General features: G+C 39.0%; 2 long non-coding RNA genes across 3 annotated transcripts in view; one reads left to right on the top strand and one right to left on the bottom strand.

Annotated features, from left to right (window-relative positions):
- The first annotated feature begins 352 nt into the window (after positions 1–352).
- The window catches only part of LOC120888440 (uncharacterized), a 31,874-nt gene continuing 8,370 nt past the window's right edge, over positions 353–23,856 (top strand). Inside the window, exons 1-2 of one of the 2 annotated variants that reach the window (XR_013423345.1) lie at positions 353–3,502; positions 6,396–6,504. This is a non-coding gene — a long non-coding RNA (uncharacterized LOC120888440). Of the gene's footprint in view, positions 3,503–4,176; positions 6,505–23,856 lie in introns of those variants that run through there. The other variant, XR_005732086.2, reaches the window with a different exon arrangement.
- On the bottom strand, positions 15,704–21,977 carry LOC120888441 (uncharacterized). Its single transcript, XR_005732088.2, has 2 exons — positions 21,577–21,977; positions 15,704–15,912 (listed from the first exon to the last, which is right to left on the bottom strand). It is a non-coding gene; the product is annotated as an uncharacterized LOC120888441 (long non-coding RNA).

Below are 23,856 nucleotides of genomic sequence, written 5' to 3' on the forward strand. Positions count from 1 at the left end.
TTCTTATTTTATAGCTTAGAATACACAGCATTCTAAATGATAAAGGATTTATGTGAACCTCCCAATGACTAGATAGCAGATCTCATTAACAGAATCTGTGTTGGTATGCCATTTAAAATTCCCTCAGATATAATATCTCCTACATCCTGCATTATAGCAATAAAGAATTACAATATATTATTTTATTTCATTTTAAATTTACTATCTACACAAAAGGTAGACTGTTGCTTTAGAATACAGGCATAACAAAACTAGTAATAAAGTAGCTTCTGACTCTTGAAAATCTTAATTCAATATGTGACAAATATTGTAATGAAAGTTATGCTAAGTTCATTAAATTTTATGTTGTGGAAATTACAAAATAGATAGCTTATTTACAGTCATTTATTACAATTAGGAAGTACCATTATCAAATTCAATTTAGATGGATTTTATTGAGCAGGAGGGAATGAGTTTAATTGAAAAAGTTTAATCTTTAAAACATTGCAGTTCTCTATTTCTGGGTTTGAACATGTAAGGCCAATCTGTTCTGCTCCTTTACTATTTCCTGCATATACTTGATTTAGTTAAATCGAGTAGTGAAACTGTCTACAGAACAGAAATTTCAAATTAGAAAGGTACATGCATATCACAATTATCTGGAAAGATATAACTGCAGCAGTTATATATTTCAACCTAATCTCAGAGAATGTAATCTTCAATATCAAATGATTTCACACCTTCAAGACTCACATCTTCCACTATCTCAGTGGGGCCAAGAGAACACATTAGTATTAGAAGGACTCTGATCTTGACTTCATGGAAGTGTGTCAAGCCACATGTAGCTTCATTGTATATTGAGTGTACAACTCCATGTATTCATCAGTAACTATTTGTTCAACACAAGGGGACTACAAGTATACTGAATCCTGTACAGAATAGGAAGAGCAAATTTTGTCTGAGCATCAGTTTTTTAATATTTATTTATTTATGTATCTTTAGTTTTAGGTGGATACATTAGTTTGTTTTTATGTGGTGCCGAGGATCAAACCCAGTGCCTCATGCATGATAGGCAAGCAGTCTACCACTGAGCCACCACTCCAGCCCCGAACATCAGTTTTAATTGATCAAGAGGCTCAGAAATAGACTCCTAGGACCTACACAATGTCAACAATTCCTTGAGTTTGCAGAGTTCCTCATCCCCAAAGAGTCAGAAACAGAGTCAAATCCAATATGAAACAAATTCCCAAGACTATTTCACTACACATTTATTTTTTAAGGAAATACTTTGTTGTGGCATCAAAGGTTCCTCATATGGGCATCCTACCACTCCAGTTTCTTATCTCAGATCATCTTACTTACTTACTTCAAACCCTATGCTCTGCTCTAGTGCTTTCTCAAGTCATGCCACATGCTATAAAATGAATGTTTGTGTTCCCCTAAACTTTGTGTGTTGAAATCTAATCTTCAACATGATGCCATTTGGAGGTCTCCTCATGGGATTAGTACCCTTATAAAAGGGAACACATCTTCCTTTCTGCCCTATGAGGACACAATGAGAAAATAGCTGCTGATGAACTAGGGAATGAGTCCCCACCAGATACCAGATCTGCCAGTGCCTTGACCTGGAACTTCCCATCTATTGCTGTAAGCAATGAATTTATGTGGTTTCTAAGCCATCTGTCTATGGTATTTTTAAAATATTTCTTAATTAAAAATTTTTTTTGAATTAGTTATCCATGACAACAGAATGTATTTCATTTCATTGTACACAAATGGAGCACAACTTTTCATTGTACCCGATGCAGAGTCATACCATTTGTGCCATCATACATGTACCTAAGGTAATGATGTTCATCTCATTCCACCATCTTACCTACGCTCATGCCCCCTGCCTTCCCCACCTTCCCTCTCCCCAATCCAAAGTTCCTCCATTCTTCCCATGTCCCCTCCCCCTCACAAGAGGATGATGATCCATGTGAATCAGCATCCTCTTATGAGACAGAACATTTGGCCTTTGGTTTTTAGGGATTGGCTTATTTTGCTTAGCATGATATTTTACAACTCCATCCATTTACCTGCAAATACCATAATTTATTTTCTTTTAATGTTACTTCAATTTGCACTTTTAAAAATTCCTTGAGCTGTTACTGTAAATCTGTTACTGATTCTAATTCTGTAACATAAAGTCCTCAAACTCAGTCCCCAAAGCAGCAAGAAGTTTTGATGTTGAGTGATAGCCCATTGTGTATATATAGCACTGTTTCTTTAGGTATTCTTTGGTGGCAGTCCAAACAGACCAAGAATTCATGATTTATCCCACTTCTGAATCTCTGCTCATAACATTCTTTGGACTGAAATTCTTATTGTCTCCTCCTATAACTCTGCTTGGGAATTGTCTACTCATCCTATAACTCAACCATCAGAATCTGTGAAGGCTTTTGTAAAACTATTTATGCCTCGGGGTGAATTTACCACTCCCTCTGTATTAAATCACTAGAGCTTCCATAACAACTGCCATGGATTTTGGTTATCTCACAGTTCTGGAGACTACAAGTCCAAAATCAGTGTCAGCAGGTTGTTTCCTTCTGAGAGCTGTGAGGAAGGGAATATTTTTGGTTTGTAAACAGCCCTCTTCTCCCTTTCCCTTTATGCTACATTCCCTCTATACATGTCTGAATCCAAATTTCCCCTTCTTATCAGGACCCCAGGCATATTGGTTTAAGGCTCACTCTAATGACTAATTTTAACTCATTTACCTCTGCAAAGACCCTATCGCCAAATAATGCTACACCCTGAGGTTCTGGGGATAACAAATTTAATGAACAAGTTTTGGAAGATGCAACGCAACTCATGATATCCTCTTTTATTTATTTTCCTCTGTCTGTGTTGTGATAATTTCTTGCACTAGTGTTTTTCTTTCTGCCTGACAGCATCCACATGGTCATAAGCCTTTGCAGAGTGGGAACCACGTGTGATTCTTCTTACTACTCCCGACCTGGTATAATTCCTAGCATGAGACTGCTTCTTAAAGTTAGACGATTGTACAATGGCTTACTCATTGCACAATGAATCAACAAAGACCACCAAAGATGATAGTAAAACTTTTCCATCTAGTATATAAAGATGATCTATAGAAAAATGTGCCTGGAATTCTACATTTAACTTTTTTAAAGGACTATCTCTCACACTGGACTATGATTCCTTTGAGGACAGAGACCATGTTTATTCTTAATTGTGATAGAAATAATTAATTGTAGCTTATCTGCTATTCACCTTTTTTTTTAACAAATGAGAAAAAATTTTGGTGGGGTGCAGGAGGCAATATGTCTCAGACTCCTTTGCAGAGAAGTGGGCTATGTGATAAAGTTCTGGCCATGAGATATAAGTGGGAGTGTGAAGGAGACTTCCAAGAAAAGAGGATCAGACCTAATTGCGTGTTTTCTTACACGTCACCATTTCTTTTTCTCCTACCTATAACTCAGAGTCGAGTCTTGGGGTGATGCAGCCGTTCTATGACAAGGTAAGTAACACATAGTAGAGGTGGCTAAGCTAAGGGATAGAAAATAACTTTATATCAACCTCATTCTTGAAAGATGTTTTTAAGTCTTTTTCTTTGGCGTTTTGCTTCATTGTGATATGTTGAGGTGTGATTTCTCTTGTTTATCATACTTTTGACTTGCTGGCTTTCTTGGACAGGAGATTTCTTGGAGGATTAGGATCTTTCAACAATTGGGGAAAAGTCTCAGCCATTATTATCTCATTAAATATTGTCTTTTCTCCATTATTTTATTTCTAAGACTTTCATTAAGGCATATCAGCATTAATGTATATTAGACATTCCTACTCTATCCTCCACGTCTTTAATCCCTTTTGATGTTTCCTTAATCTCTCTGGACTGTATTCTGTATAGCTTCTTTAGCTGTATCTTTCAACTGATTCTCTATTTAGTTATATCTGTCTTATTTGCTGTTTAGAATGACTTATTAATTTTAATTTGCATATTTATAAGTTCTAGAAGTTTTAAAAGTTTTCTAGTGATTCTTTTACAAATACATTTGTTTCTTCTTTTACAATTACCTATTCTGTTGATATTATCAATCTCTTCCTTTATGTCTCAAAAATACAGTTGTTTTGTCTTTAGTGTCTGGTGATTCCAATATATGAAATCTTTGCAAGTCTGATAATCTTATCTCCTGTTTCTTCTGGTTGTCATTCATGGTATTTTAGTTCCTTATGGGTTTTATAAATTTTTGACTGTTAATTGATTATTTTCCTTATAACATTATTGGAGGATATTCTTTGGAGCCTGATTTGGATTTGATTTATTTATACAATATACATAGAGAGACCACTAACTTAGGGACACTTTACATTCTTAATATTTTTGAGACACAAAAACAATGCATGAGATTGAAAACACATAAGAAGTCAGGTTTGTGGTTTTGAATTCTCAGCATATAAGTCCAGCAAGGAAAATTTATTTGCTGTCCATCTGGATGGTGGTTTTATTACTTTTTACTCTTATATTGAAGGTGTAGCCCTTTGGTAGTAGCTTTATATTGGGCGTTTTCTTTTGGCTTCAATGCCTCATGTGGAATTTAAGATTTGCTTCCTGAATCCTGTTTCACCAAACATTAGCTCCAATTTTTTCAGAGTTCAGCAGAAAATCTCAGAAAGAAGGAAAACATTTGTAACGTGTTGCTCCACAGGGTTTCTACTTTCACCTTATTTCTGACTTCTGAGGCTTCTTACCTTATGCACCTGTTGATGGACTGTTTACTCCAGGATTCTGATTGTTTCAATTATCATTTGTTGTTATCTATAAGTCATATTGCCAGAAATAAACAAAAATTTTCTTACATTGGTGAGAATTTTGAAAATAAGCTGAACATCTATCAATAAAAATTTTCTGATATGTATACACCATAAAATACCATGAAGTCATGAAAATGCCAAAGAAAAAGACTTCTTTTCCTCTGTGAAAACCCTTTATAAAAAGTTGTAAGTGAAGGCAATGTGGTGGATATAAACATGCTGACCCAGAAATATATTTTAAAATATTTGTAAATGAAAAAGCTAGTTTTGTTGTAGGGACAAATGAGGCAAGGCACCGAAGATAGCAGGAAACAGTTTTATTTGGCTGCAGCCAGGTTCAGAGGGCACAGCTTTTGCTGTAATCAATCAATCCCCTGAACTCAGGGAGTTTCAGAGTTTTATACCCAGCATGTAAGGGGAGGGGCTCAGAAGTTCACAGTCTGCAGAAGTTCACATAAAGCAGCTTTTCTTTTACTGTTCTGGGCAAGTTAACTCTTCAAGGACAACACTAGGGAAGGGGAGAGCTTCTTCTCCACTTTCTTTCCTCCCCCTGCCAGCTGTTATCATGGAGCCCATTTGTAACTTATCTTAAAAATGTAGACATCTCTGTGAAGCCCAGCTCAAGGCCAGAGGCCTTGTTTACACATTTCTTCAAAGTACTATACTGGATATGTTTGTGAAAAACTAGTAAGGGAGTACCATGCACCTGGAGTGCTGGTATCTTCCCAGCCGGTGTTCAAGTAAACTGGGCGACATGAAAATAGGAAGTTTATCTACATTGAACTCTTTTGCAGAGACTCTTTTGCTGAAAGTCCTAAAATCAGCCATGTTGAAGATTTCTGGAGAGGCTGAGTTAAGACTTTTCAATGGAGAAAGGGGGTGCCACTTCAGTTTCACAATAGTATGCAAATATAATTTTGTTTACGTAAAAATGTGTATAATGCTGCAAATTATGCACAAAAAAAGATCTAGAGGTTTAGATACCTAAATGAAATAATTTTTGAACTTTTTGTTTACTTTTTGCAATGAGAATGTATTATAGCACTACTTGAGCTTTTTAAAAAATAAGTACAAGTTTGAAGGAATCAATGAGACAAGTCATGTAAAGTGTTCAGTACAGTGCCTGACTTATCATTAGAACTTCATCAATTTTCACTAGCTTCACTATTTTGTTTAAAAGAGGAAGTTATCGATACATAGTGGAATACAGCACGTGACAGTGGTTTGCAGTGTACTAAAAATCAATAGTTGACTTCAGGTTGAAAACTTTTCTTTTAATTAAAAATACTGATCTCCCAAACTGTTATTCATAGATCATTTGTTTCACTAGCTACTTTCAGTTAATGCTAGAAATTATTCCCCAAAAGGGCCTGTGATCAAACAAGTATTAAAATTCTTATTGTTTATTTTTTAAAATATAATACTATGTTTAATTGTTTTGTTTTTAAAAATATAATACTACGTTTTATTGTTTTGTTTTTTTAATAGTCGGGTTGTCAGAATGGTACAATTTAATTATGCATTGTGAGCCTCAAACAGGGAAATCTTGTATGGAGGACTCCTGAAACTTACTGAACTTCAGAATCCTTTCTCTCAAGCATCCCCAGAGACTTCTCTTCCGTGAAACACCTTTTACAAAAAATACTTCCTAGACCATAATACATCTAACAGACACCACAACATCCATTTACGGACTCTGAACAAATGGTGAGTTTTTATAGCCAGGTTGTCATGATGCCTAATGGATAGTACATTCTCTTTTTGACCTTTAATTTGTCTAGCACAGATTCTATATATAAATACTGACTTGTTTTGTAAGTGAAGGCAAAAGACCTTCCCTGTGGATGTTTCAGTATACAGAATACTTCTTTGGATTAGAATTGATTAATGGATGGAAAATATGATGCGTCTAGAGCTATTTCCTGGCATCAAATAATCTAAAGCCAAACAACAAAGGGGCAGCTGTGGAAAATAAGAGGAGACAAGAACAAGACCCTTGATGTCCTTGTTCCTGCTGTTACCATCCAACCAAGGACCCTGTTGATCAGGAAAATATGCACCGCCATCAGTAATTGTATGAAAATGTATTTGTTGCACATGTTTGGCCTGCACGAAGGAAAACTCAATGGGATCAGAAGATATCAAAATGAAATATGCAATTCATTAGCTCTAAGCTATCAAATAATGAGTGTATACGCCATGCTAAAAATCTTCTTCTTTTACCATCTACATCTGCCGATTGCACCAAGTTTGCAGAGATCTGTCCTAAGGGCTAAGAGCCCTCTTTATCCTTTTGAAAAACACCATTCAAACTTGTAAGTTTGCTCTCACAAACTTACAATTAAAGGGCAGGTCAACATCTCTGATGTCCTTGTTGCTGTTGACCATTAGCACCTTCAGATGCCATTAACCCCGGGATATTTTTGCTATAGATAACAAAGGAGGAAGAGAAAAAATTAAAAGCTAAAGACACATAGTGAGGCTTTGGGATTTAGGAGGAATAGCTTCCTTTGTAACACTGCCAGTTTGCGCAATTTGACTCCTACAGGGCAATCCTCAACTTACCAAAGTTTGACTTAGAATTTTTTGACTTTGATGGTGCTAAAGTGATACCCATATCATCAAAAGTGTACTTTTTGTTTTAATCTTTTCCTGGGCTGGCAATATGCAATATTCTTACGTGAAGCTTGGTAGGAGCAGCAAGTGGCAGCTTCTAGTCAGCCACGTGATCCTGATGGTAAACAACAGGTGCTCTACATCGACTGGGTTGCTAAGCTATGATGGCAGGTTAGGTATGTTAAATGCGTTTCCAACTTAGGATGTTTTCTACTGACAGCAGAAAATAATACCATCATTAATCAAGGAACATCTGTATGTGCAGCTGAGCTTGATTTAGATTATTCTAGATTATGGGAGAGCAGGTTTAAGAGTTATCTGCCAAATGGAGAACTCTATGAGACATGATTTTTAAAAACCTTCTTGAAGGAAAAAAAAAAAAGGCCTCTTTGATGACATTAAAAGGGTTTCCTCATTCTAATTCATGAAGTTGGATTGAAGTGAACAGAAGCCCCTCCTACTGCCTGAGATTCTGCCACCTTTTTTGTTGTTGCTTACGTGGAAAGCAAAAGAGTGATGACTTGGAGTCTTTAATTTCCTAAGCATGAAAATGCTAGCTAAATACAGCGTTTCCTGGTCCTTGCTTCTGAGTGGGTGAGAGCACAAGTGAAAGGGAGGTGTATGGGTTGCAGACTGTGCCCAGAAAATTCCTGGCTCTAATAAGGCTGAATTTGATCATCCAATTAATAATAAGTGACAGTGCCTTCTATTGTCCTATATTTGCTAAAATTTTTCAGCTGTGCTCTCTTGTTATTCATAAAAATGACAGTGAAATATAGCTGTCCATTAACCAAAAGCAAAATTTAATGCAGTAATGATGCAGCTTCTCCAGAGCTGGAGTTTTTAGAAGTCATTAATAATACATTACCAGCAACACTATAGGCAGCTGATATAGGTAGGTCAAATTCTCCATTATAAAATAATAATACACTAAGTCATACGCCACAGCCTTTAGCAATTAGCTTAAAGCTATTTTTCCTAAGAGCAGGGTTTTGCCAACCTTAAATTCATGTTTCAGACAGGAAAACTGAGGTTATTTTACCAAATGATTGTGTCAACAGAATCAGAGTATTAAAACTAAGATGACAGGTTTAGTGCTCAGTTATCAGCATGTGGCTGGGGTCCAAGGCAAGGAGCAAGTTCAGCATCCTCTGAGATGAGAGCCTCCTCCCATTTCCCATAATTCCACACTGCAATTGCCCAAGAACCTGATTACTTGTTCCTAATGACAGAGTCTGCAGGGATCCAAAATGGAAATGAAAATGGTCAAAGCATGCCCAAAGCCAGGAGCCCATGGAGAGGTCTTTATGCAGGACAGTTCGTCCCAGTACTATCATCTGAGTCCCAATACTATCATCTGGTATATTTGGTAATATACCAAACCAGTCTCTGAAGAAGATGTTCTCTCCATTTTGGTTCTTGTTTCTCTGAAGAAAACTCAAAGGAAATGAATTCTGAGATCTAAATTGTGTAGTCATAGCAGAACACACTTCCCTCTAGGCTCTTGTTTCTTTATCGATAATGAATGAGGTGGGGGATTAAAATAGGTCAAGATCCCCAGTCACTGAGCTATGACTGCATAATGGCTTAAAGACATCTTCACTGAAGAATTTGGTGTTGCCTTTGTATTGACCAGTACTGGTATTAAGCAAAGTCAAGGTTCATTGACCGACTTGGTTCCAGGCTACAGAGATACAGCTTGTGATTTTTATACATTTCTAACATAATGATTTTTAGACAAATCATAAGAATACAGAAGACCCTATAAATAATAAGTTCCTGAATATCTTTCACCTTTCCTCCTTCAACAATGGAATTGTGGTTATAGTTTATGAAATTGTTGCAAATCATTTGTCTCTGTCTATCTTCTTTGTATACTTAGAAAACTCAGGATTCTATTCCAAGTAAGGAAACAGATCTTCTTTTCAGTTCCCCAAATGTTGAAACTTTTGCCATACACTGTAATAACAATTTAAAATTCAAGTTATCTCAGAGAAGAACACATAATTTAAAGCATGTATAAGATTACAAGCTTCATTTAAATCAGATGCCATAGCCAAATTTCCTATCAGACCTTATCTTGATAGATAGAAATTAAGCCAGGTGTGGTGGCGCACATCTGTAATCCCAGTAGCTCAGGAGGTCTGAGGCAGGAGAATAGGAGGTCAAAGCCAGCCTCAGCAAAAGCAAGGTGCTAAGCAACTCAGTGAGACCCTGTCTCTAAATGAAATACAAAATAGGGCTGGGGGTATGGATCAGTGGTTGGGTGCCCCTGAGTTCAATCCCTAGGACAAAAAGAAAAAGAAAAGCCAAAAAAATTTAAATTTCTTCTTTTAAGTTAACCCCTAAAAGCATTAAAGGGTACACAAGAACAAAGAAGGGGAGCCTCATACATCCTTAGAAGGTTATAGGGCAATACCTTCCCCCAAAAAGAGAAATTGCCTTGAATATATGATTCAGAAATATATGTTGCCCTTTTTTTTTTTTTGGATGTGAATCCACCCTGCAACAGGTTGTCATCTTCACTGTGTTCTTTTTCACGACAAGAATTTCAAAATTACCTTCTAACAGGAACTCACCCACCCTGGAACAGAAGAAATGGTATCTCCCATCCTGAAGTTCTAACAGGAAATTGCTGTGGAAGAGTGGATTGGTCTCTCCTTTCAGATGACATCTGATTCATATCCTTGACAGATTTAATTTTCAATGAAGAGAGAGCTCATTAGTGCTTTTCTGAAATGGCATATGTATTAAGAGCCAATTTTCCTGAATTTGGCTGCCCATTCTCCTGCAGCACCTTCCAGAAAAGCAATCTGTCACCTTACATGGCCTTTGACAACCAGAGCCAGGAAAGTGCCTTTGCACATTTAGACTCTGACTGGGGTCAGTGTCCAGCATCCTGCAAGCACTCCTGGGGATATCAACAAATTTTCCATCTTCTCTCCTGTTTGTATTATTCCCCGGGAAGGCTTAAATTAGGCAAGCATCAATATTTTGATGTGGCAACATGATAAATGTCCCCAGTCGGGGCTTGCAATTGCACTTTTGAAATGTTAGACTTAAGAGGGTAAAACAAAATAAAACCAACGAAACACAACAAAGAGAAAGTCCATTAAGAGCCTTGTGACGATGTCCTGTAGAATAATCTCCAACAGGAACAATCCTCAATCCCAACAGATCTTCCTTTATGAATTTATGATCTTCCTTCAAAAATCTGCTCTGGATTTCCTATCTTAGAGAAGAGCATCACTGTCGAACCCATTTTCACAGGAAAGGAACTAAAACAATATCCTTGCTCATCCCCTTGTCCTCAGTCACATGTGGAATTTGTTTTTTTTACCAAGTCCTGTTGATTTAACTTCTCTTGAATATCTTAATACTGTAAATATTAATAGCTAACTTACTCCTCTCTGACTCCTCCATCACCACCATTTTCCTTCATCTCTCAACACTGGTTAAAAACTGCTAGGTTGTATAATCTCCCCTGTTGACTCTGACCTTCTATGATCCATTCTCATGCTACAGCTGGAATAATCTTTTCCAAACATAAACCCAAATGACAATATAAACCTGCTTTACCACCTTTTATTGGCTTCCCATTATCTCTAGATAAAGTCCAGGATCTAAAACATGGCTTACACAATTCTGAATGTTTTGGCCTTGCCCACCTCTCTGGTTGGTTTTGAATCATTTTCCTTCATACACTGTGCTTCCATCCCTTGGACCACCTTCCAGTTCTTCAAACTCATGTGCTTCTTTCTACCACAGGATCTTTGTAGATAGATAAAAAATGTTGCCGTGTTGCCCCTTGTCTAAAGCTCTTTGGTGTGCATGGCCCCTTCCACTAACCTAATTGATTCCTAGTCATCCCTTAGAGGTGAGAGCAAGGGTCATTCTCTGAGAAAAGACTTTTCTTGTTCTCTCAGCCCAGGTCATGCTCACTGTCAGAAAATTGCCTTCTTTTCATGTGCTTATTTAATTACTACCTGTGTCCTTTAAATCAAGTTCAATAGAAGCAGAGACCATATCTGACTTTTCTCATCATTGTATTTGTTTATTTGCTTTTTGCTTGTTCTATCAGTTTTGGTGAGAAATATGGATCATGCTTCCACTGTGACTCTGGATTTGCCTCCCTTAATTCTATCACTTTCTCTTTCTATATACATAAGCTGCCTTATCACACACCACAAATTTAAAACACTCTTATCATCCTAGTGGACTGATTCTTTTATCTCTTTAAAGCGTCCCTTCCTAACTTATTCTTTACTCCAATTCTAGAGTGACTCTGACAACTTTTCTTCTGCTTAGATTTTGTATGGTGTATCTATCTCTTTTCACTCTTTATTCTTTCTGTGTTCTTGAATTTAAGATACTTCTCTTGGAAGCGTTGGATTATTTGTAAACATTCTATTGTGCCATCTTGTGTGTTTTAATACAGTCTGTCAATATAAATCTTTAAAAAATTCATACACTTAATATAACTGCTTAAACACTTTGGTTTTTTGAATTTTTTTTCTACCATTTATTTGAGCCATCCCATGTTCTTTCCCCACCCCTTACCTTCTTTTGAGTTAATCAAGTATATTAGTATATTTTTCTACTTTTTTTTTTTTTTTTGCACCTGGTGAGCTACAGCAATTTGGGGCATTCTTTTCAGAGACTACTTTAGAGATTCAGTATGAATCCTGGATTTTGTAAAGTATAATATAAATTATTATTTTATCGATTTTTATCAATTCCTGTACAATGAGAAGACATTTGAACATGCTCATTTTTGTCTTCTGATTTTTACTATTGCCATCATGTATTTTAATTCTACATGTATTCAAATTACAATAAAATACTAGCATTGATATTTGCAGTCAAGATTTATTTAGACTTACTTACACGTGTGTCTGTCCTTTGCAGTTCTTTCTTTCCTACAATATTTTCCTGTTATTGGCATTACTTTTCTTCTGCCTGAAGATCTCCCTTGGGTATTTCATTTAGTATATATTGGATAATAAATTCTTTCAGAAAATACAGTGTTTACAGCTCTAGGTCCAGCTGAAAATTTGCAAGAAACACAGAGAAAGAGAGGACTTATTGAAACCTGCCACATTATGAAATTAACAAAATCCACACTTTGGAAATTTGACAGCTCAAACAACCCAGATCTTTAACCTTTAGCCCAAGGAGAAGTAAGGAATGGAGGGAGCTGTAGGAGACTCACTTACATTTTTTAATGGGCAAGATTAAACCATAGTGTCTGGGAATGTATAACTGGGTAATAAAAGCATAAAAACAAGAAAGATATTATAATAAATGCACAGTAAAAGGGTAAAGGTTACTTTTGGAGCAGACAGCATGTTATGATCTGGATAGCACACAAGAAAATGTTTCTGAGTGGCTGAAGAAGTTCTATGTCCTTATGGTAATTTCGTGAGTCTTTGCCTTAAAATAATTTGTTAAGCTATATATTTGTTTTGGTTATTTTAAGTACCTGGTTTTTATTGTATAATAAAAAGACAAAAAATAAAGATCATTTTAAAATCAGCAAATTTTAACTTCTATATTTTGGATCTCAGTTTTTATAGTCTTCATTTGACAGGGGTGTTTTTCATCCTAAGATGCTATTTTACTATCTTTGTTGTCCATAATTTTTGTTAAGAACTCAACTTGTTTTTCTCTTAGAAGATAATATATGTACTTTTCCTTCTAACTGCTTGTAACATTGCCTTTGCCTTTCATTTATAACAGCTTTATATAATGGTGGGTTTTGCTGAAGTTCACTTTGTCTTATTGGATTTACAGGGTTTCTTGTATCTGTGGCTTGATGTCTTTCAGTAGTTCAGGGACTGTCTCTTAAAATATTGTTTCTGTTATTTATTCTCTTTCTCCTCATTCTGAAGCTATAAATACACATATAATATTTACTCTATATTACATATAATTCTTATACAATAAGAGAACATTGGGACACTTTGACTTTATCTTTTATTTTTCACATATAATTTATTATATATTTTTTATTTATTATATATAATTATATATTATTTTTAATATAGAAAATTTATTTATTATATTCTTGTGTGTATATATGCATATGTGTGTGTGTGTCCCTTTTTTCTCTATGGTTCTGTCTGGATATTTCTAACAACTTACATTCTATTCTATTATTTCGGATATTTCTTTTTTTTCTTATTTGTTCAAATTACTTATAGAATATAGAATATATTTTGACACATCATACACAAATGGAGAATAACTTCTTCTGGTTGTACATGATGTAGAATAACACCAGTTGTGTAATCATATATGCACATAGAGTAAGAATGTCCAATTCATTCTACTATCCTTCCTCTTCTCTCTTAACTTCCCTCTAATTAAAAGTACCTCTGTTCTTCCCTAGTACTCCTCTACCTTATTGTGAATTAGCATCCACATATCAAAGAAAACATCTGGCCTTTGATTTTTTAGGATTGGCTTATTTCACTTAGCATGATATTCTCCAGCTCCATCCATTTACCAGCAAATATCATAATTTCTTTCTTCCTAAGGCTGAGTAATATTCCACTGTGTATATATACCACATTTTCTTTATGTATGCATCTAGTTTGGTTCCATAGCTTGGCTATTGTAAATTGAGCTGCTATGAATATTGATGTGGCCATGTTACTATAGTATGCTGATTTTTAAGTCCTTTGGGTATATGCCAAGGAGTGGGATAACTGGGTCAAATAGTGGTTCTATTTAAGTTTCCTGAGGACTCTCCATACTGCTTTCCATTGGTGGTTATACCAATTTGTAGTCCCACCAGCCATGTTTGAATGTACTGTCTCTCCATATCCTCACCAACATTTATTGTTGTTTGTATTCTTGAGGATTGCCATTTTGTCATTATAGATATTTCTAACAAACTACATTCTGGTTCATTATTGAATTTAAGTTTTATTTATTATATGTTTCAGTCCTAGAATTTCCTTCTATTCTTTTTCATGTATTTCAATTCTCTATTTCAGTCTCCATCTTGTTATCATCTTTGGTTATTTAATATAGTATTTAAAGTGTGTGATAAATCCAATATCTATGTAGTATCAATATCCTCCATGGATCAGCATATGTTGTTTTTAAGTGATTTTTTGGTCATTTTTCTGTTGTCTTAATAGACTATAGTATTTTAATTGAATGCTGGACCTTATTCTATAAAAAAATAAAAGATTGTTTAGAGCCCTAAATGATGTTATTTCTTCAAAAATTATAATGCCAGACAGTTGGGCTAGGCAAATCACCCTAATCCAATGGAACGTCAACTGTTTAGTTTGTGTGAGAGCTGATCTACACCCAGTTTTCCTTTATACTTCCAGTTTTTTCTCTTAGGGCCCCAAGTTGAAAACCTAGAGTATTTCTCAATGCTCCTTCTCCTTATCAGTCCGTGAGTCCAATATTGTCCCATGATGTCTGAAAACCATCTCCTGGTATTTATGAGCTGGTAAATACTTCAAGGAGAAAGTAAAATTGTGTTTTGATCTTATCTCTTGGTATTTTCTTCTTTTAGAATCTTTTTACTAATGCCCTTATTGCCTTGGTAGTTTTAGTGTTCCTTCAAACATTTGTTTTAAAAATACATATTATCCATTTTTTCTCAATTGGTCTTTGTGGAAGGATTTGTCTGATGTAAATGAATAAAAGTTGCAAAGAAATGCTTATCTTTGTTGTTTGTTTGTTAGTGAGATTTTTGTTGTTGTTGATGATGATGTTGTTTTGTTTTGTTTTGTTTTGTTTTTGGTACCAGGGATTGAACCCAGGAGCACTCAACAACTGAGCCACATCCCCAGCCCTTTCTATATTTTATTCAGAGCAAGGTCTCACTGAGTTGCTTATGGCCTTGCTAAGTTGCTGAGGCTGGCTTTGAACTCTCAATTCTCATGCCTCAACCTCTCAAGCTGCAGGGATTACAGGCATGTGCTTCCTTACTCAGAAGCCCTGTTATTTTCTCATAGCACTGATTTTTCCCTTTATAGAATTCTTCACTGTTTGCAATTAATTATTTTTATGTTTTCTCTTTACATTTCTTTATTTTTATACTTCTCTCTCCCTTAGATTTTAAGCTCAATGAGCTAGCAGGAATCTGTTTTGCTCACCATTGAGTCCTTGGTTACTAGCACATATTAGTCACTCAATAAATATTTTTAGTGAATGAATGTAGGCTCTTGGTCTAAGTATTTTATATGCTTGATGTAATCTAGTTCTTACCATCACCATATGTGGCAGATATTAAAGAAGCGAGAACAGAAAATGAGAGGAATAATTCCCAAGGACACCATATATTAAATGTTCTATAAAACTCTTCCTAGACACATAATCCTTATGGTTTTGAAAATTCCACATGCAGCCAGCTTTTCATTTTTCAATGTTGTCTACTGAAGTATCCTTCCGTTCCTCCTTTTCATTTTCTTCTTTCTCTAGTCCACGTCTCACTTCTTGAGGCCTTCAGTGTTCATTTCATTAATGAGCAAACTGGAAAAATAAAAGGGCAACACATTAGCTGAGCAGGGTGAGTATACCCCAACACACCAAGAGGGGGTAACACATTCCTCTCTTCTCATGCCACGGTGGTCAGTTTCAGCACTTGGCCTAATTGTTTAAACATTTTTTAAAAAATTTAATTGATTTATTTAAAATCAACCTTATATTTTAGAGCAGTTGTAGATTTGCAGAAAAATAGGGTAGAAAGTACAGAGCGTTTGCCCGCGCCCCCCTTCCCCGCCGTGGTACATTTGTTACCATCGATGAATCCACATTGGCTCATTCATTTTTATCCCCCTGTGTGAAACCATCTGGGATTGTGTGTTTGCCAGTTTCAGCTACCTTGGGTGAGAGTCCTCTTTTGACCTGCAGTTAATGTATAAATCCCCTGCTCCTCAGTCAGCATTTATTCCATTCTCAACCTGCTGCCATAAAAGTTCACTTACCTCTGAACTTTGATCGTTCTAGCACATTTCAGTGTTTGCATGTTCCAAACCAGGCAATTAACTTTAATACTGCCTTCTTAAAGGAAATCAGGGACAATCTCTGGAAGCCATAAATGCTCACATTGTCGCGTTGAGTCTGAAATCTTTGTGATGCTGCTCACACGCAGTGCTCCCTCCTCGCCTCCTGCCCACCCAGCCAAGGTTTGGCTCACAGCCACTGCATCTGTGAAGCCTGTTCTAACAAGCTCCATCCCACAATATTTTTTTTTCTCTCTCTCTCTCTTTGGCACCATATCGGGCATCAAACTGTCCCAGGGAAAGTCATTAACCCTCTCTGAGCTTCAGTTCCCTCATTTGAAAGTATGGACAAAAACATTTCTGGAGGGGCTTGCAGATCCATTTCAGTATGGCTGAAGATGCTTGCATGAGGAGCTTGGTAGGTATACAGTAGACATCAGTGTTCCCTACCTCCTTGCTTGTTCAAGGAAATTGGTTTGGAAAATAGGTGCACAACGTGGGAGACAATATCCACACAGATTATTGCCAAGAGAACAGTGTCTCGGTGATACCAAGTCCTTCCTGGGTTTGTAAAGAAAGGGAGCCAAAAAGTCTCTGGTTCTGAGCAGCTGAAGGGTGGTGGAGCTGCCAGTGAAAAGGAGAAGAATATGTGAGGAAGGGGGTTCCATCTTGCCTAGAAATATATTCATCTCTGTTCACGTATCGGTACGTGGAAATGGAGCATAAAATTATGGCTCGCCAAGCTAGATAGACAGGTGCAGAGACTGAGCTTTCATATGCACTAGAAAGAGGACATGGGTTGGATTTGGACAGACACCAGGAGGGGAATGATTTCTAAGAGGGAGAATACAGAGGGAGCCGTAACTCTAGGCATGAAGTAAAGGTATGTTGGTATTATCGCTGGACAATGAGACGATGACTAAGCCCATCTGGAAAGCCAGGAGGAGTCTGATGGTAGGACATCTTGAATATCTGATTGAGGAGGATGGAATTTACCCTGCCATCAGTGAGGAGGTATTGAGAAACTTTGAGCGGACACATCACACGATGACTGAGATGTCTAGACAGCACAGGCTGCAGGGGAAAGTAGTTGGAGGCTAGGGAACAAGTCCCAAGTTCTTATAGCTTGTCCTGGTATGAACTGATAAAGCTTCACCTCAGCTGGCCACATTGGAACCAACAGAGGGTTTTGCATATGAGCAAATATCCCCTAAGATATTTCTGTGACCTCTCCTTCTTCTGGATTCTTTCCCAACATGATTAAATGAAAGACCATGAGTGTTTAAATATGTTTCTTTTTTAACTTGATGAACATTTGAAAATCTATTTAAAAGTAAAAGGAGATAATAACATGGTTTTAATTCCGAGGGTTTATTTTAAAAGCATTGTAATGGAATGCATTGGCAAACCTGCTCCACCACCCACCATCTGAGATCCAGAATATAATATAATTAATTATAAAGAATATAAGATAACATCAAAACTGGTCCTATTCAACTCAGGGAGCCAAGGGCATAACTATGACAACCAGTCTGATTTCTCTTGCGAAGTAAACAGGTTCAGCACAGGCAGAACAAAGCAAAATGTTCCCATCGTTGCTAAGTGTATTATTCCAAAATGGGCAAGGTGAAGGTTGTGGTCACAGAGACATAAAGTGACGTGGTAAGAGCACTGGCCACAGCTCCCTCTGCACAGAAATGAAGACTGAAGACCTGCCTCTTTCACTATTGCTCCCCACTCACAGTGCAAAGAGGAGAGAGAAATGGCCAAGAGCACCCAGCTGAAGTGCTTCAGGGTGGCTCTGTCATCTGTTGGGTTATTTCAGATGCAGGAAATGATCTAAAGATGGGTCACCCACTTTGGGGGGAAGGTAGACATTTCTGAGGGCAAGGATTGGGTTACTGGACTCAAAAGCTTGAAGGGGCTTCCTGGTCCAGGCCTGGAAACAGGAGGGTCAGGTCAGAAGTACAGGTAGTTCCCATGAGGGACCCTCTCCCCAAAAGTTCATTTTGGGAAAGCTGCTTTCCCTGTGCTTTCATGGAAACAGTTCAAAGAGTTAGCCCTACTCTTTACCTCCCAGAGATGGTCCTGGGGGCCATGGAAACCCAGATCTCATGCTCTCTGACCATATCTTTGAGCTAGAAGGAGAGTGCTGGGAGACAGTTATCAGGAGCACACAACTGTGGTGGGTTGAGTTGTGTCCCCCAAAGAGATACACTGATGTCCTAACTCCAGGCACCTGTGAAGGTGACCTTATTTGGCTGAATAACTCTAGCCTCAGAAAGATGAGATCATATTAGATGTAGAGGCATCCTAGTCCAATGAGGCATCCTTACAAAGGAGGGACTTTCAGGCAGACGGACACACAGGGAGAAGGTCATGTGAAGATGGAAACAGAGATTAGAGCCACACATCTACAAGCCCAGGGACATCAAGGGTTGTCAGTAGCCACCAGAAAATAGAACGAGGCAGGAAGGCTTCTCCCTGACTCTGCCCTTGCCTGACTCCCAGCCCCAGAGTCTTCAGAGAGAGCACAACTCTGTTGACACCTAGATCTTGGACTTCTAGCCTCTAGAACTGTTAGACAGTGGGTTTGTTTTTCAAAGCTACCCTGTTTGTGGTTACAGCAAACCTAGGAAGACCACACCTCAACACTCCACCCCGATCACACAGAGACACAGGTGTGAGGTCAGAGAGGCACTGAGAAGACCTGGCCTGATGGTGACCCATGCTGTCCTGGATGGAGACAGTCTCCCTGTGAGATCTCAACGCATGCTTCCTGTGGATTTACAATCCTATCAATCAGTACTTTCTGCTGGTTCAAAGACAGTGATTCTTGAACCCTTGTCCAGGACTGTTCCTCAAACACTGGCCCAGAACAGTGATGAAATTAAGGAAGGAGTAGAAGAAATGTTAAGTGTTAGATGACTAGAAGCCAGGTTCCCATATTCCAGACACACACGTAAAGATGAGAGGGAAATAAGGAAATCCCAAAAGTAAAGAAAGTCTCAGAAAATGTAGGGAAGCTGCAGAGTGGCTCATCCTGATACATCTGAGGTTTCCTTTATTCTTGTGGTTTCTGCTCTTTGCAAAAATTGCTAAGGAAGAGATAGTATCACTTTGATCCCAAATAGATGTCATATTTTGGAATTAATTATGTCATAGAATAGTTCACAGTACAGCATGTGATTGGAGGGTTTTTCTTTTGGGAGGCAGGCGGGTACTGGGAATTGAACTTAAGGGTGCTTTACCACTGAGCCACATCCAAAACAGCTCTTTTTTTTTCTATTTTTTTATTTTATGACAGGGTATCACTAAGTTGCTTAGGGCCTCATTAAGTTGCTGAGGCTGGCCTTGAATTTGGGATCCTCCTTTCTCAGCTCCCGAGTTGCTGGGATTACAGGCAAGCACCACCATGCCCACTGGAGCTCTTTTTTGAGTAGTGGTAATGGGTTTATTTTGACTTGTTCTACAGTCTCCCCCAGCACTGAAGCTCATCACAGACATTTCTGAGAAGGGTAAGGGAGGGGCAACATATTAACCGGCCCACTTGAGGACTGAGCCCTTATTATTTTATTTTCTTTAGACCCAGAACCAGCGCTCAGGAGAACCATGAAACTCAGCTACCCTTTGCTGAAACACTTTCTATGCCAAGCTTTAAGTGTTGATCACTGTTATCTCACCTAATTGTCACCAAAGTGGATTCAAAATATGCTCAGCCCTATATTATATATAGAAACTGGGAAATAAGAAATCTGCCATAAGTGGCCCAAGATCTTAAATGGTAGAGCTAGGGCTGAAATCCAGCTGTGCCTTCCTCCAAAGTCTACTTGCTTGTCCGGTTGTGACATTTAATATTATGAAACACAATCCTCATCAAGTGGAAAAGACACCTTTATGCAGCGCCTGTGCTTTGTGAATTATTGGCCTCTTTCGACTCTTGTTTTCTGGTTCAAAACACCACTCTCCTCCCACTCTGCAGCTGTCTCTACCCAGCTCATGCCTTCTTGGGAAGAGCTCTTTGGTGTTTTGGCAGGATTTCAGAATCGCATGTTTCTGCTAGGGGGAAAAAAAAATTCTGAGTTTGGAATTCAGTTGTGCTCAGAATGAGCCCTTTGGCCTGAATGTAGAGAAGGAAGTCCAAGCCTCTGACATGGAGAGAAAGAAGAGTTTCTGGAGTTCAGCCAGGAACACCCTTTGTTGAGACAAGGGGCTGAATCTTGCTCCTTAGCTGAGGTTGCCCCTTGCACTTGGAAAACCTTTTCCCCCAGCTTCCACTTCACTCCGACAGCTGCTAGGCATTTGGCGAGTCTCAAGTCAGGGACCCTCCAGGAAAACTACCTCCCACTTCCTGTGCTCCTAGGCGCCTCCCTGTGCTCCTAGGTACCAGTACTTCCCTCCTTTGTTCTGTTTGCTCTGTAGACAGCTTCTCACCTGCTGACCTGTGAGCTACTGGAGGTCAGAACCCTTCCTCCTCTAAGACTCCCCAGTGCTATAAACCCTTTGAAAGTGCTGAGTAAATGAATGAATGAATAGAGGTGACCAGTCCAAGCCATGCCGGGAGAACCAGACACCTCCCATCCCAGATTCCAGAAACCTCTCTCCTCCTCTCCTTACCCCTCAGGGATTGATCCTTCCACAGCCACTGGAGGCAATGATTCCAGAAATACTTTGGGAGATTGGTTCACCTATGAAGCAAGAGACTTGGAAGGAGGTCAGCTCCTTGACTTGTCAGCTCCATGCTTCTTTCTAAGAGGCTGAGAGCTGAGGGCCCTGCGCTGGAGGGTTCTTAGCAGGGAGGGAAGGAAGCCCTGCTTCAGAATCCCACTTGATATTGATTTCAAGGTGCTCATGATTGCAGAAACAAGGATCTGAGGATGCTTCCTTCACATCCCATAGTATATCAACTCGAGTGACCTTCTTGAGTTCACCCCGATATTTCAGAAGAGTTCAAAGGTAGCTTGGGAAACCTGTCAGCACTCCGCAGCAGAGAAAGTTCATCTCCCTGCAGCCCTATGACAACGCAGAGTGTTGTGAGGCTGCCTGGCCTTGCCTGGCCCTGCCCTGTTCAACTTTCTGCCAGGTAGCTCTTCTGTGCCAGTCCCTGGGGCTTGGATGGAGTCCAGGAAATGCTGCAACCTCAAAGCCAGGTTATTTGCCCCTCAGGCTATTCTCCTTTGGGACCTCTCACCTGCAGCCACCTTCACCCGGCATGGCTGTGCCAGGGTGGTGATGAAGCTTTTTTCTCCGAGTTCCGAGGTCCCCATGGAGTGATTGCTGCTGCTGCTCCTGCCCTGGGTTCCCTTGTCTTCTCTGAGAGTTCTCTCTGTTTACACTTTAATCAAGAATTCACTAAATAATTTGTGCAGTAACTTGGGAGCAGAGTTTGGTGACCAAACAAACTGAAGGTCAAAGTCCTTGATCTTGCTCTTAGGCAAGTTGTTTGCTCTCTCTGGCCCTATTTCCCTCATCTTGAGTCCCTACATTGCAGGCTGTCGTGGTGATGAAAGCTATGGCTCTTGGCCCAGGCTGCACATCAGAAGTCCCTTGGGATCCTCAAAATGCCAATGCCTGGGGCCCAACCAGATTGATTAAATCAGAGTCTTTGGACTGGGGGCCCCCCCCGCATCAGTTTCTTACAGATCCCCAGGTGACTCATAACTACACTCTAAGTTGTGATCTTAGAGATAATGTACAGAACCTGGAAGACATATTGCTTTCAGAACATAATGTTCTGTTAGTAAATGATGCCAATGTTATCATTATATTACTGAGGCCCTTAATCTTACTTCTTCCAAAAAAGGAATTCCTCTTATGTGGCTGAGATATCCAAATTATAAATAAGGAGCACGCATAATTGTCACTACTCTCTAGGCTGCTCAGTGAGATGATAATGACAGTGGCTTGAAAGTCAGCTCCGAGGACCCCAGATTTTTAAAGGCTGTGGGTGCGCTCACTCATGTCCTCCTGGTGTGCCTTCTTGTCTGTACCCTTCAGCCATCCTGGGTCTGCATCTGGGGAAACATTTCCCGTTGAAGCTCAGTGCCCTCATTTCCAGTACTGGTGGCCTCATGGGAGGCAGTGCTCAGCTTTTGCATCCCCAGTTACCTTTGCTCTGCAGTAAATAGATGAGTCACATTTGGTCCCAGCAGGTCAACTAACAAGCAGTCTGGGCTATTGAGTCTGGTGATTTAGGCCAAGGAGGCAATGACCTTGGTGCCAAGGAAAGTCATAAAACTGGGCTTGACACTCTTTAAAGTTATCTTTGTTTGCTGATTGTTTGGCTAGAGGGATAGGTTTGGAGCTATTCCTGGCCACTTTGGGGCCCTTCAATGATAAGCTTAATTAGGGTGAAAGGAGGTCAAACAGTCCTTCAGTTTGGGAAGCAATGGGCTGAAAAGATTAGTTAGCAATAACTAACATCAGTTGACAACCCTCCACTGCACTTGAGATATCACTTCACTTCTTTTTCCAAACTAAGTATGTTCTGAGTGTGGTTTGCAGGATAGGCTACTGGTTTAGTGGGTGGGGAGGACTAGCTTTAGTTTTGAGCCAAATATTTAAATATCTCTCATCTATCTACTTCTTTGCATCCAAACCACCCAAGACTGGTACTAAATCTCTAGGAGACAATGCAAGAACATCTGTGTGGAGACCACCACCTCTTACTAGGATCCCCACAGAGCTGCCAGAATAATCCTTCCTAATATCACTTTGGATGGCTCCACTCCCCAGCTTGAAACCCTTCAAATGACTCCCCATGACCTTGTAATGTGACCTTCAAGTCTCCATCAGCCCTGGCTGCTATCCACCTTTCCACCTCATCTTGCTACAGGTGGGTAGCATGCATCCCTCTCCTTAACTCCCACCTTCTTTTCTCTTCTGCTCTTGGGACCATATCTACCACCTGCCTGTACATTTTTTCCAGTGAAGCTAATACTCAAGATGCCTTAAGCTTCAACCTTACTCCCTAGGGAAGTCTTTCCTTCCTCTCCCTAAGAGCTTCTGATTCCTGAGTTCCTCCTATGCAAATACTACTTGGTCTTGGTTGTTGCCCTTTGCCTAACCAGAATTTAAGCTCCGTGAAGGAGAGACCCCATGGGCAACCACCATGCATCTGTATTCTCTACATGAAGGCAGTGAGTGCATTTAAAATGGATCCCAAAAGCACTTTCCAAAGACAAAGAAAAGCCATTGACTTCACCAAGGAAGAGAATACCACTCAGAGGTGAAGAGGAATGTGCCTGCTGCCTCTTCACATAGCAATCAGGAATTGCAGAGTTATCCATATTACGTGAGGTCCACCATCATGGGTGAAGTCCCTAGGGCAATGTACCCTATTAGATATTTTATCTGTATAAAATGTGAATTTTGATGGTAATTGTCATTTTTTTTTCCAAATAATTTTTTGGAAACTCAAAAGGGGCATGACAGCTGGGGCTGGGGGTTGTGGCTCAGCAGTAGAGCGCTC

Source organism: Ictidomys tridecemlineatus, chromosome 6, assembly GCF_052094955.1.
Source record: "Ictidomys tridecemlineatus isolate mIctTri1 chromosome 6, mIctTri1.hap1, whole genome shotgun sequence".
Taxonomy (NCBI): domain Eukaryota; kingdom Metazoa; phylum Chordata; class Mammalia; order Rodentia; family Sciuridae; genus Ictidomys; species Ictidomys tridecemlineatus.